Raw genomic sequence first — 16077 nt, forward strand, 5'->3', positions numbered from 1 at the left:
TTTTTGAATTTTGGCCATTTTCTAAATGAAGATTTGGCTTATTTATTCTATGGCTAGAGATACAGTAGCCATAGCTCTGCTGTGCTCTGCTCTGTCTGCTAGACAAGACAAGGTATGATCTTCTTTGGCTCACATTAATGGATGGTTTGACTCAAGCCATCACTCTTGTGCCCTTAGTGACCACTTCAGCAAACCTCTGGAGGACAGAGCTTCCATTGTTCCTTCAGAAATTTCCTTGGCCAGGGCAACTGCTTGCATTCAAAATAGTATGTCCTATTAATTGGATGTTTCTCAAAGGTTCCCTCTATTATGGAGAGAGTGAGATTCCTCTTACTGGTAGGTTATTGGTTCTAAACTGCATTTGCATAAACAGGGCTGGCTCTAAAAAATATCTAACAAGCCTTTGGATAAAGCCATGTGAATGTTTTCTAAATTCTCTTTGCTGACTTAGAAATAACATACTATCCAATTAAAGAAGGGTGCAAAACATGGCCCATAGACAAATTGCCCATCTCAGGTGGCACATAGTTTGCTCAGACTTTATTACTGAGAAAGAAAAATCCAAGAGGAAAAGAGACCACAGGGTGAACTACTCAGTAATTTTGTCGTGCACCTTCTGCCACACATTCATTAGAGTACCAGATTTTTTAAAGCCGAGCACGTAGATTGCTACTCACTGGTAGATACTGGTTGGTAAATGAGAATCATCGCAGTATCTGACTGAAGTGGTTTAAACAATTAAAAACTCCAGTGACCTAAACTATTATGGATAAAGCGGAAGTTAGTGGATTCAACCACATGCTCATGATCATTTGTATCTTTTTCACTTTATGGTATCAGAGCCTTGGAAATAATTTCTGTAAGCATTTGGTGAGAGTGCTGAATTCTGCAGAGGAGATGTTGTAACCTCTGAAATTAAAAATGCCTGTGCAATGTCTCCTGCAGTATTTAGGGCAAATTTGTGTTTAGAATGCTGATTACAAAACGATTTTATGGTATTTTCTTCATCTCTAAAAGCTCCTTGTAGTACCAGATAATATCATCTGATGGGCAGTGTGCCTGTATGGTCTGTTATTTTTCCCTTTGTTTCCCATAACTTTGGGTGTGTTTATAAATAAGAAATGAAAACAAGAATTTATATCATTCAAGGATTCCCCCAACTTGCTGTTGATCTCAGTGGTTCCACCTCACTGCTCTTTCTTTTCTTTCTTCTCAGTTGAGCAAAAATTCTTAATGCCATTAATTACATGAAATTGTACATATATAGATCTCAATTGTGTGTGTGTGTGTGTGTGTGTGTGTATACAGATATATATACAGATATATATACACACATATATGTATAATCCAGACCTGATATAAACATTTGTATTGCCAACCCCCAAATAAACCCAAATTATATCAATTAGCCACTAGAGTAGATAAAACCAAAGATGATATTCAAGTATTTAATAATTGGTATAGCAGAACAGTCATAATGGTTATCAGCAAACAATAAGCAGTATGACTTTCCTGAACACAACCAAGAAACAATTAAATTTAAGGACTTTGTGAATAATCTTATATAAGTAATTAATGATATTTATGTAACATCACTAAAACATTGATTAAAATTAGATTGGGTATAAAAAGCAAAGCATTAGTGATCCCTAGTTGTGTGTAGAGTACCAGAGAGGATAAAGGTATATGTATGGCCAATGAGGATTAGACTGGAACTTAAGTACCTGAGTTCTAGTACCTTCTTTGTCACTACTTGTCATGGGAATGTCAGCATACAATTTATCCATTGTGGATTTGGTTTCTTTAGTGAAATCGAAATGGTGCAGGTATCAATATAGGGGCATCTTAGATATGAATCTTTCTTGTTCGCTAATTGAAAAATCTGCATAAAGGGGGAAAAAGTCAAGCTTTCAGTGGAGCAATAAGACAGAGGATGCATAAATGCCAACATAAGGCAAAGAGCTTATTAATAATCAAAGACAGGGCAGGAAGCTGTCATGCTAGAGCACCTTGTGCAGGAAATGGCAGGGTGTTTTATAATGGAGCTCTGAGGGGTCAAGCAGCAGCAGATTCCAAAGAGAGCTAACAACAACACCAAAAAAAAAAATATATATATATGTTCTCAAAGATCAGTTACCCAACTTGAATTGCAAATGTTTGAGGGCTGAGATATGATGGAATAGATCAGGCAAAGCCATCACCCAGGGAAGGTAGAGAGTAGAGGCATATAAAGTAAGATTCCAGTGAAGGAGGTTGGGTGAGAGTCCTGAGGTAGCAAATCTCAGCAGTTCTAGAAAAATTACAGTACTTAAGTGTGCATCATTTGTCTTGAAATCTGGCAAAGATTGGTTACAATAGTCAGTGGGATGCCAGGGTACACAGGTAAGGACAGAAACCTTTCTAAACCTAGCTGTCTTTTTTTTTTTTTTTAATTTTTTTTAAAGATTTTATTTATTCATTCATGAGAGAGAGAAAGAGAGGCAGGGGCAGAGATATGGGACTCCATCCCAGGACCCCGGGATCACAACCTGAGCTGAAGGCATCCGCTTAACTGACTGAGCCACCCAGGTGCCCAAACCTAGCTGTGTTCAAAGAGACAAAATGAAAGCCTACACAGGCACTGCATTTAATGAAACATTTGGATATCCAAGTGACAGAAGAGGAGGCAGCCTTTGAGTTAGGAAACCTAGAAGACAGTCTTGGATGCCATCACCCCCTCATGAGCCAAAAATAAAAATAAGACAAAGGGTGCCACTGTTTCAGAAAAGCCCAACTCTTTCAAGTAACTCAAAGGGATCCAGGACAACAATATGATAATCAAAATTATGCAAATGAAAAATATGCAAATGAGCAGTAAAACTTACAAAGAGAGGAAAAATACTTAGTAGAATAAAAGGAAATTTTAACAAAGGATTCAATATGATTTATATGTATAAAAGAAGAACACAGAACTCAAACAGAAGAGCTCAGGGAAGATACGGCCTAAAAATGAGAAAAGAGGAGTATATGGACTCGTGAAATTCAGGAAAGAAATAAAGGAAACAGCTTTAGAATTGAAGATGAAATTGAGTGACACACAAGAAAGGAGATGATGTGAAACACAATAAAGAATATGGAGGATAGAAATAAAGAATCAACCCCTTCCCGCAAAAGAATACACACAAACAATTCAAGGAGTTAAAGAAGAGTTAGAAAATGATAGATTTAGAAGATAGTCAAAGGAGAATGCTTCACACCAATGGAACAGAATAAATATTTCAAAATATAATAATGGCAGGAAGCCTTGAATTTACAGATTGAAAGTTGTACTGTGTACTAGGAGAAATGAAATACAATGGCTAATATTAAGATATAACCTAGTAAGTTATTGGAGTTTTAAAATAAACATTTCACAGTAAGGCAAAAGATCAAGTCACTTGTAAAGGGAAAGGAGAGAGATTGAGAGAGAGAGAGAATTTTCCTCAGGCTACTATACCCTATTATTCAACTCCAGAAGACACTGGGCTTAAAATATTCTTAAGAAGATAAAGGTTGAGCCAAAGATTTTATATCCAACCAAGATCTTTCAATTATAAAAGCTACAGACAAATAGCTTTTCCCAAGAATCTCTTGAGGAATCGAATAGAGAATGAATACCACCTGCCAAGAGTTGGTGGTTGAAAATTTAGCCAAAGCCATAAGCATCAAATATATTGAATGATAAAACTAAGTTCTAAGGGAAAATGTAGACCAGATTGGCAAAATAGAATACAAACATAATTAAATAACTAAAAATATTCAGAAGGGGATGAGGGGAAAAGTGGAGAACTTGCAAATTATATCATGTGTTACAGCTAGGAGTCAAACATTATGACATAACCCTGACAAATCAATTAGTAGAAATAGAAGTGTATTTAATTGTACAAAAACTGAACACTAAGAAATAATATACCATAGGCCAAATCTGTCAGTAGAAGAGAAGGATAGAGGACACTTGGGTGGCTCAGTCGGTTAAGCGTCTGCCTTCAGCCCAGGTCGTGATCCCAGAGTCCTGGGATTGAGCCCCATGTCGGGCTCCCTGCTCAGCGGAGAGTCTGCTTCTCCCTCTGCCTCTGCCCCTTTGCCCCTGCTCATGTGCTCTCTCTCTCTCTTGAATAAATTTAAAAATTTAAAAAAAAAAAGAAGACAAGGATAGAGAGGAGAGAAAAAGGACAGAATAAATTGTATTATTTTTCATAGCTTGAAACTAATAGTTACTTTATATAGAAATTTAGAACTAAGTATCTTAAGAAAACATAATATTAAAGCAATCTCTGGAACAATCATTGAAATTTTATAAACATTAGAAAAAAACCCCAGCAAACTGAAAGGGAGAAAAGAGACAACAGAGAAGATACATTTAAAGAAGGGGAAAAAAGCCTTCTAAAGATGGTTAAACATAAAATAATATGCTAAAATTAAGATCAAACATTCTTCTTCTTTTTTAAATTTTAAAAAAAATTTTTTTTATTTATTCATGAGAGTCAGAGAGAGAGAGACAGGCAGAGGCAGAGGGAGAAGCAGGCTCCCCGCCCAGCAGGGAGCCCGATGTGGGACTTGATCCCAGGACCCTGGGATCATGACCTGCACCGAAGGCAGATGCTCAACCATCTGAGCCACCCAGGCGCCCCAAGATCAAACATTCTTCTTACCGATACATGTAAATGATTACAACTGATTTATTAAAGAAAACAAAAGCCTTCAGATTGTATTACAAAGCAAACCCCAAAGCTATAACACATAAAAGTGATTCACCCAAAACAATATTATTTAAATCTTGAAAAGAAAAGGTTAAGCAAAATTGTTCTAGGTATATGCTTTCAGCTAAAAAGCAGTAAAGGTGACAAATAAAGATCCTTCATAACAAATAACGAAAGTAATTATGAACATCTATATATCAAATAACAAACAAGGCAGCAACTTGGCCCAATAAGAAACACGGGAGACAAAAGGGAAAATTGACGAAATATATGAAGCTTTAATAAATTTTTCTAATTTCAAAATGAAGTGGGACAAAACGAACCAGAGTATATAAAACCTTAATAATATAATTTATAAAGATACCTGATTAATGTATATTAACTTCAGTATCCTATGCCTCAGGAATGCACCTTCTTTTTTTTAATTCCATGGGATATGTAGTATAATTTTGATATTTTATATATGTGTGTGTAGGTGTGCATGTGTGTGTGTGGAGGGAGAACTTATTTTAAGGAATTGTCCTACAGTCGTGGAGACTCCAAGTACAGAAACTGGGGGTCGGCAGGCAGGCTGTGGGCCCAGGGTGAGCTGAGGTTGCGGCTAGCATCCAAAGGCCGTCTAATCCGGAATTCCCTCTTCCTTAGCGGATGTCCTTCAAGTGACTGGATGAGGCCCGCCCATATATGGAGGAAATCTCAAAGTCTATGTGACTTAACTGTTAATCTTATCTAAACAAATACCTCACAGTAACATCTAGACTTGTGTTTGACCAAATATTTGAGTACTCTGGCTTAGTGAAGGTGACACAAGTTGACACAAAATTAACCATCACATATAACATATAGATATGCATTTATGTGTGTGTGTATTATAAGGATATGTGTGTGTGTGTGTGTGTGTGTGTGTGTGTGTGTGTGTGTATAATATATGTTTTTCCGTGTTACAAATTTTTGGTAAAATCATTTACTGACGTTACACCATTCCATAAAAATAGGTACCTCAAAATATATTGACATACTTCTCAAAGACTTTATGACATTGACTCCTGTTGTCCCCAGTATATTTTTCCTCCTTCTTCCTTTTAATATTTGAGCCATTGCACCACCAAGTTTTAAAAAGTGTATGTGGCTACTCACTTTAAAAACTAGGTTTTCCAGCAGCCTTTGTAGCTAGATATCTCCAGGTGATTAAGTTTTGCCAACTGGATACAGATGGAAATGATGTACGGACCTTCAAATCTGCCTCTTTAAAAACGCAAGTACTGGGGCGCCTGGGTGGCTCAGTCGTTAAGCGTCTGCCTTCGGCTCAGGTCATGATCCCAGGGTCCTGGGATCGAGCCCCGCATCGGGCTCCCTGCTCCGCGGGAAGCCTGCTTCTCCCTCTCCCACTCCCCTTGCTTGTGTTCCCTCTCTCGCTGTGTCTCTCTCTGTCAAATAAATAAAAATCTTAAAAAAATAAAAAAAAAGGTAAAAAATTAAAAACGCAAGTACTTAGTGCTCATACTTTACACTTTCCTCAGGCTCAATGCCACAAGTGCTACTAGTAACCCAGCTTTGACCATCTAGAGAAAGAAACGACCTATGAAAGTGGCAGAGAAAAAAAAAAAGGAAAGAACCTGGGTGTCTGAATGACCTCAGGCTGCAGAGCTATCCCATTATCCTGGATTATCCAGATGCTTATGTAAGATATAAGTAAACTCTCTCATCTGAACTATATCTGGGGTCTCTTTATTATAGTCACAAAGTCTTTATTCCAATAATAAACAATAAAATGTTCACCAAAATTTCCATACTACATACTGTTGTGATGCATTTACATCATAACATTTTTTCTGCATTTTTTCATATTTAAGAACCTTTATTTATAAATTGCTTTATGAAAAAGATAATACCGATTTATATGAACACCCTCCGTTTATGATAGTATCAATATCGCTGAAGCCTAATTCCTTGAGACTTCTTGATGATGTAAGAGATCAAAGATATAGTCTCTCTGTGATCAATCATACTTTTCACATATTCTGTTCACCCAACTTCTTTCCCTTAAATCTTGTAATTATTTAAATGTAGGAAATATCACAGAACTTGAAAGGACTGGGGGAAAAAAACTGCACTGGGTTTTCCTTTGGGGCTTAAAGAAAGAAAATAATCATCTTCATTACATGGTACTTTTCATCTTTAACCTGACTTTCAATAATTAAAGCCTCTAATTATATTAATTAAAAAGACTACTTTAAGATTAATGATTTGGGCAGGGGGGAGTATTTTGGATTTTGCTTTGACTTCCAATATTACTTACTGTCCACTCAGTTCAAACTCCCCTTCATGAGCTGCTCTGATGACACAGCGTTCATACCACTGCAGATGAAGGGAAACCAAAAGCCCATTTGGAGCTTTTATCTTCAGCCCTCCTCACAACCCCCCCGCCCCGTGTTACTTGGACATATAGGCAATTGGACAATCACTTGTTGTGAAAATGCCATGCTGATAAAGTATAATTTAACCGTGTTTTTACTTTGTTGTCATGAATATTTTCCTTAAGTTTTTAGAGACGAAGATTTCTGACAGCCACTTCCCCACCAATTTAACAGTGACTCAAGGGGTAAAGATGAATCCCAAGCATGCTCTGATAACAGTACCTTTTAGCTGACTGCTTGGGGAACTCCAAACCCACTTTCCCTTGGCCTGTGTGGTTCTCTTGAGGAGCGCAGCAGGTTTCCAGACATTTGCTCAGGCCCAAACTGTCATGACAGAGGCAATTAATGTGGTAATGAGAGTCTGGCATCCAAAATGTTATTTCCTGCAGGGTTGTCACATATTTCAGAGAAAATTAAGAGCAAACAAAATTCTGCTTTGTCCCTTCCCATCCCCAAACAGTTGGACCTTGAAAATCTCATGCATTAGAGGCATACCAGGGAAAGATTGACAAAGCAGGACAGAGGGGAGCACTTGAAATTTCCAAGTTTAAAGACTGGCTGGTGAAAATTGTAGGAATAGAGGAAAGAGGTAAAAAAAGAATGTTAAGCATATTTTTTCCTATACTGCCAACTTTTACAAACTAACATTTTTTTAAATGTAGATTAACTCCAAATTTCAACATATATTTATGGGAGATGGATCTTCCTCCTGAGTTTGAGTGTCTCACCTTGAACTTGAATAGTCATACTGAAGAAGACTGCAAGAGCCTAAGCACCAATCTCTGGCAAGCTGAATTTCTGCCACAAACTCACAATTTTGTGATCATATAATAACTCTGTAACTGAACTTGATTTAAAGTGTTTAATTTAAATTATGAGGTGGAAAAGTTACAGGAAGTTCTCTCATATGAAATTTCCTGAAACAAAACTGCAGAATAAGTATTGTCCTTTGGTGGAATCTCAGTGTGCTGGGTTTAATAACTATTCCATAAAACAAATACAAGAAACTGATCAATGCACCACACCTTTTAATTAATAAATTAACTAAAGATTGGAGATGAAAATCAGAAAGAAAAAAAAAAAAAGCAATAATGCTTTGGGGAGTGGCTGGGCTTGTTCAGGCCATTTTTGTCCTATTTTATCTTTTGGGATATTTTGTAATGAAGCCTGGAGTGTCCATGTCAGATCAAATACTCTCAGGTTTTATGACGTTTAAGGTTTTAACACATTCTTCAAGAGTGGATAATCATTTGAAGGTGGTTTCCATGAGGTATGAAACCCTGTACCATCTGGGATAGCCACGTGTGTATTCATTGATCGCTTGCAGGAGAGTGGTGCTTTGTGAGTAATGCAATGCAGTCTCAGTGCAGAGGGCAACTGTGTGTCCAGTGTTTCTAAATCCATGCCCTGTCACCAGCTCTGCTGCTTAGGAAATATGACATAATGCAGCTCTTTAGTGCCCCCATCAGCGTCTATGGAGACTGAATCGTTGTCTCTTGCATAAAAGATTGCATACTTTTATCCATACCTATGGCCTGGACAGCAGTCCAACCACCTTTTGCTCTCCATATCCCTCAGCCTCGTACATACAGACCTATGAGGGGTACAGTTCCACCATTTAAAAATAAATATTTCTATTCTGTCCATAAGAAAAGTAGATAACTGAAATGTCAAAAGGGAGAGATTAAAAAAAGAAAAAGGCAGAAAGTTAGAATGGGATAACCTAGTAATACTACTTTGGTAATCTCTTGCTGCCTAAAAGCACCCGCCCCCCCCCCCAACTAGTGTCTTGAACAATAGCGTCTAGTTCAGGATTTCTTATGCAGTGACAATCAGACCTTTGCTGGGCTGGAATCATCATCGGTCTGGCAAATGGTAGTGACAATGGACTGGACACATCACCCAGCTGGGGGATAGAACAGCTGGCCCTCCTTGGTTATCTCTCTGGCTCCATGTGCTTTCTACAGCACTGTGGTTTCAGGGACTTTTCGCATGGCTCTAGAGCTCCAAATGCATGTGTCCCAAAAGAGACAGAGAGACAGAGAGAAAAAGCAGATGGGAACTTTACCACTATGTGTGACTTAGAAGGCATACCGGAACTCCTGCGACATTCCATTTGTTAGAGGTAAGTTATTAAGACCAGTCCATATTTAATGGAGAGCTTAACCTCAATATTTTGGTAGGAGGGCTGTCAAAGAATTAGTGGACATGGTGGTAAAACCACCACAAATAAAAATATCATCCATTATCTGTTATTTCTAATATAAATAATCACAATAATAATAACATCAATGGTATCTCTATAATTTTAGGTGCTTAATATATGCCAGGCATATTAAGGGTATCACCTGCAATATATTATCCAGGGAGCTACTCCGTTATCCCCAGTTTAAAGATAAAATCTGAAATTTATTTATTTATTTATTTATTTATTTATTTATTTATTTATTTAAAGGTTTTATTTATTTGACAGAGAGAAAGACAGCCAGAGAGGGAACACAAGCAGGGGGAGTGGGAGAGGGAGAAGCAGACTCCCTGCTGAGCAGGGAGCCCGATGCGGGGCTCGATCCCAGGACCTTGGGATCATGACCTGAGCCGAAGGCAGACGCTTAACGACTGAGCCACCCAGGCACCCCAAAATCTGAAATTTAGAGAGGTTTCATAATGTGCCGTGATCCTACTGCTAGGAAGGGGGAAGAAATGATCTCTACCAGCACCTTCATACTCCAAGGATGCTCTTTTCAGCGGTACACTCTACCCACTACATCAAATTACATATCCTTATAACTTGATTTTCTACACAGTATTGATGCATGGGAGCAGGTATCCCATATGATTTTGCTCGTTGTTTGGGTTAGAACATTTTATGTCTTGCTAACTTACAAGTCAAATATGTTAGATAAAAGTGCTGTTATAGGTATGAGAGATGTGTTCGTGGCTGTATATGAATTCATTACATGCTCTTGGAGAAAGCATTGGATAATAAAAGAAATTAACTTGTAAAACCACTATTAATTTATGTTGACACAGAGTAAAACTGAAAATAAGGAGGTATTTGTAGCTGATAGGTAACACCTTGGAAAAATTGCCGAGTGGTTCCCTCTTAATGGGAACATCCTGAAGTATTGTATGACAGATGACAGTATTGTCCACCATTATTACCTCTTCTTCAGCAGGAGTTATTAAAAAAGCCTCTGAGCCAAGTTGCTTAAATCATCAATAACATTCATGTAAACACCTGCCACAGTTTAACCAAATACATCACTGTGGGGAAGTATGGCAACCAATTCAGGGCACACAGTATATTAACTGGGCATTAATATATTTTGCATAATAACACAAGAATCAATATATACCAGTCCTAGACGTTTGAAACTGTGTGCATGTGTATGATGGTTACATGCTACTTTAATGACTTAGGCGCTAAGAAAGGACAGTAAGAAAGATCAGTTACTGCACTTCTTTTTTTTTTAAGATTTTATTTATTTATTTGACAGAAAGAGACACAGCGAGAGAGGGAACACAAGCAGGGGGAGTGGGAGAGAGAGAGAAGCAGACTTCCCACTGAGCAGGGAGCCTGATGTGGGACTTGATCCCAGGACCCTGGGATCATGACCTGAGCCAAAGGCAGATGCTTAACGACTGAGCCACCCAGGCGCCCCAGTTATTGCACTTCTTAAGCAATTCTTAAGTATTCTTGATTTTATTTTTGTGATATTTTGCTTTCAAGCTATTTAGGTCTTAATACAAGTTTGTAAATCTAATAATAAAGAATTATTCATAGTCAATGTTATACATACTTAAGGGATTTGACAAGGTGAATCTTTTTGAAAAACATACACATTTTAGTCTAATATTAACTACTTTGTATTTCCCACATGTTTTAATCTAAGGATGATCACATTCACTCTTCGATTTGAAAAGTACCTGCATCTTCACTCATTGATGTTTAAAGATCGAGTGTTAGGTTTCAGTTATTAAAACATGAGTTTTGAAAAAGTAGATTGACTTCTGGAACGAATGAGGTATTTTAAGCTAAGAATTCCATATATAAAATCAGTTTATGCTACTCAGCATGTGTGATTCTTAGGGCAAGTCTCTAAATCACTTAGAGGTTCGATTTCACATTTAAAGATTGGACTATTAGGGATTGTATTTCAAATGTACTTTTCCCTAGAATGCCTTATACATGATATGCATGATTATCTTTGAATCCTAGAGGAGGAAGGAACATCATGACTGTAAATTGGGAAATGAGACATACTCAGTGTATGTGACTTATCACAGCGCTAGTTAATGAGACGTTTCCTGTATGCCATACCTCCCCACCAAAATATGTCTATTGACTTTTAATCTGAATTTCTTTTCATTAAACAATTTACATTAATAGAAATAAGAAGCACAAGAGCACAAATTGTTTCTCAGCTCAAGACTGGCCCTTTTTCTGTCAAATATTCCAAGAAGTAAACTAAAGATATAGGTATTTTTGGCTCATAAGCTCATAAATGTTAAATGTAAGCCTCCTTTACATCCTTCCCTCTCTCACACCAAAAGAGACTTAAGACAAAAAGGAATTCTTTTACAGGAGTCTGAGGTTAGAATTATATACCAAGTACTGAAATCACATAGAAGAAATGTCTAAAAGTCTTCTTTATTCTTGAATATTCCACCATAGACAACCATTTATTAAAAACCTTTAAACCATACTAGATTCTCCACAAACTCGAGGTGAATGTACTCTCATCCTTCCCCTCCCTCCCCCACCCCCCTTACCTGTCAGTGCACTGAAAGGTCTTACTATCACAGACTTCCTTCTTTGCAAGGGATACTCCCCCACACCAAAATTATCCATAAACTCAAAGGTCTTATTTATTCTCCCAGAAGTGTGTCTTGTATCCAATGTCCAATTGTCTCCCTCTTCGGTTTTACCACTGTGATCTAAACCATCACTTTTCTCTTGAAACAACATCCTAAATTATTTCCCTCAAGTTCCTCTTGTCTGTTCAACACAAAGCACCCAAAGCGATAGTTACAAAACATGAATCAGATTATATATTTCCCCCGCTAAGATCTTTCCATGACTTTCCATTGCACATAAGAGAAAATTCAAACTCCTTATCTTCCTTATCATGGGCACAAAAGTCTACATAACATGACCTTTGCTTTCCTCTCTAACTTCATCCCCTTCCACTCTTCTGGTAGACTGAATCAATGACACTAACCTTCTTTCTGTTCCTCCAATGCACCAATGTTGTTCATGCCTTTAGAATTTTTTAATTGAGTGTTCGTTCTTCTTAAAACTCTAGGCCCCAGGATGTCAGATGCGGCTTCTTTATATAATTCAATGTAAAGTGCCCATCATCCACCTCCACCGCCCTAGTCATTTTCCACTGTATCAACTAATTTTATTATTAATTATGACAGTTATTATTAAAATAAATTACTTTTTCCTCTCATTTATTTATTCTCTTATTACCTCTCTTTCTTATCATTAGAGTCATTAAGTTGCCAAGAGCCAGTTTTCTGGATTACGAGAATATGGAAAAATATCTAGCGCAAACGTAGGGTCTTGATAAATGTTTGACAAATATATTTGCAATGAATTTATAAATAAATGCTAGGCAGAGCATGCCTGACAGAAATCTGCCTCCTTCACTATTGCTTGTTTAATGCTCTCACTTAGTTTGACTGTGGACGATCAGAAAGGACTCCTAACTAAGGCAAATGGCAAGAAAAGACCTGTAAGTCCTCAAAACAGAATATAACAAGGGGGAGAGGGGGAAGGGGGAGTAAGGCATATCGGGGCTGTTGGCATTATAGGAGGAACTCCTCAAAACTCATGGAAGATACTTAAAGTTCACCTAGGACCAGGCAGTGTGGCTAGGTTGTTGGATTTTGGCTGTGAGAGCATGCATTGGCCAAAGTTTTCACTTTGTATCCTGATTAAATAGAGCTTCACCACAAAGGTCTGCTTTGATAGGCTCTCTGAAGTGTCATATTGTCCACATTTATCGAGTACTTAATATATGCCTGGCAGTATGTTGAGCACTTTAGCATTATGAAGTGGTATTATTGTCCCAATTTTATAAATGGAGAATTATTTTTCATTCTTCCTACATATTTCCTTCAAGAGAAAAAAAATTTATATGATGTCTTCTGTTATAAAAGTTTAAAACTAGTTGCTAACTTTAACAATATATAACCTTTTGAGCAATTTTCTAAAGAAGATACAATAAAGGGTTAAAATATTTTAATTGCATTCTTTGAAAATTCTCTCAAGCCAAGAGTAGACAATGAAGAAAGAGCTATAAGTTATTCCCAATAGAAATATCAATAGTGATGTTCCATTTCTTAAAAAGCTATTAAAAAAAGGATAGGTACAGAGTTATAGGATCAGCACTTAATGCAGTTTATGCATACATTTTATAGTGTTTTTTTAAATTAATTTATTTAAATTGAGTAAATTATATTTCTGAAAATATTGGTTTAAATTGATTTAGTGACGTTAAAATAGGAATAGCTATGGACTTCAGATCATAAGCTCAATTATGCACAGAATATAACTCTATTTTCTGCATTTGAAATTAAGTTTCTGTTATGAACCTCCTTTCTTTGGGATGGGAGAATTTGACCACTTTCAGGTCAGGGTCTTAGAGGTTCCTTAGAAAAATTATATAGTGGCATTTTATGGAAATTACTGGCATTGGCCCCTGTGTTATTCTATCCTACATCTGCTCATCCTCTTGTTCTTCACAGGATTTTGGATTTCATTCCATGAAGGTGGGTGCTAAGTAACCCTGCCATGAATGAAAGTCCTTCTCTTGGCTTGCAATAGTCTATAACATAGATAGCTTTGCTTAGGAATAAGGCAAAATATTCTGTGTGCCCTGTGATACTCTGAAGCAGATGAAGACTTTATAAGTCTGTTTCAAGTCTTTTGGCCAGACCATTATGTGTGTGTGTGTGTGTGTGTATATATATATATATATATATATTTATATATGTATATGTTGCATTTGCATCATACTGCATCTTGACTGTGTGAAAATTAAGAGGGATTTTTTAACTTCCAAAGTGCTTCTCTCTGCTATGTGTTCCCCAAACCAATCTGAGCTTTCTAATTAATAGTCACCATATTGAACCTCTGTCTGGACCAAATGTGGACAAGGCATAAGACCTCTTCATGGAGACTAAACCACTCAGATGTCTTCTCTATCCTTTCTTGATTCTCCATTCCTTATTCTTTACCCAGTCAAGAGTATTTATCTAGTTTTGACTGTGGTAATCTGACATTTTCTATGCTTTTGCATGTTTTTAATTTATAGCATAAACTTTATGTGCTAAGTCTTTCAGGGCTTATATTTTTGAACCGCAGAACCCCAGATTATATTTATTTATTTATTTATTTATTTATTTATTTATTTATTTACTTATTTTTTTTTTTTTTAAAGATTTTATTTATTTATTTGACAGAGAGAGGCAGTGAAAGAGGGAACACAAGCAGGGGGAGTGGGAGAGGGAGAGGCAGGCTTCCCGCGGAGCAGGGAGCCCGATGCGGGGCTCGATCCCAGGACCCTGGGATCATGACCTGAGCCGAAGGCAGACGCCCAAAGACTGAGCCACCCAGGCGCCCCAACCCCCAACCCCAGATTATTTTAATACAAAAGCTTTGGGTGAATGGGAGGAATAGCAAGGAACAGAAAGAAATACTAAGGACCATAGCTCTTAATTAATAGTTTGTTATTATCTTACCATAATATTTTATGTACTTTTCCATCCACTTTTGACAGGGTTTAAATGCTTTAGTGCTCTTCTTACTAAAATTTGTTCTCTATGAAGGATCTGAGCTATAAGTCACTGAAAATATTCTATTAATAAAGACGGATATTGAAGCTTAAAGAAAGACTTTCAATATTAGTATATAAAGAATCATTCTGACAAAAGCTACATTCTCTGGAGCCAGATAGAATTGTCTTCAGATCCTGATTCTTCCATTTCATTAGCTGTGTAACTTTGAGCACATTGTATAAATTCTTTGAGTTCATTGTTTTATCTTGGAAGAAAAGGAATAATCATACCCCCCTCTTCTTAACATTGTTGCAGGGACAAATATAAAATACACCTGAGAAATCTATCATACTGACATGAGCGTGGTAAGCTCCCAATGCATATTAGCCATTGTGCTTATTGCACCGAGAGACAAATGAAGGCACCTCATGAAGAGTTTTCATTTACAAGATGTGTGTATTGCCTCCACAGAGCTCTGCTAGGCAGGGGTGAAGAGAATTAGTTCCCTTTACATCACACTGGAATGTAGCCACTTATGAGTGGAATCATTGCATGCTTCCTCTTCTATCTACCCTTCTGGGAGACAAGAAAACAACATTTCCAATTAAAGCACACCAGGAACGTTATAAACCAAATGTAATCACCAATGTTGGAACTGTATCAGGAAACCAAGAAAAAAAAGGAAAAATTTGCAAGATTCTATTACAGAGGAACCATAAAGAAGATGCTGATTTAATTTATTTCAACTCAATTAAAAAATCATCTTTACCTATTACATATCAAGCACCTTGATATATTCTATAATGTATAAATAATAGAATAAAGCATGCATCCTATACAAAGCCCTTGCCGTCTTTTGGGGAAATAACACATATTCATTAAAATAATAGTAATAATATTAATCAGTAGCTTGATAGAGCTCACCATGTACAAAATGCTATTTTTGTTCTATTTTTGCTTGTTTTTCTTTTCTTTTTTTTTAATTTTATTTTTTTTTTTTAAATTTTTTTTTTTTTTAAGGTTTTATTTATTTGCGAGAGAGAGAATGAGAGACAGAGAGCATGAGAGGGAGGAGGGTCAGAGGGAGAAGCAGACTCCCTGCTGAGCAGGGAGCCTGATGTGGGACTCGATCCCGGGACTCCAGGATCATGACC

The sequence above is a fragment of the Phoca vitulina genome, unplaced genomic scaffold, assembly GCF_004348235.1.
Source record: "Phoca vitulina isolate PV1807 unplaced genomic scaffold, GSC_HSeal_1.0 scaffold5, whole genome shotgun sequence".
Taxonomy (NCBI): Eukaryota; Metazoa; Chordata; class Mammalia; order Carnivora; family Phocidae; genus Phoca; species Phoca vitulina.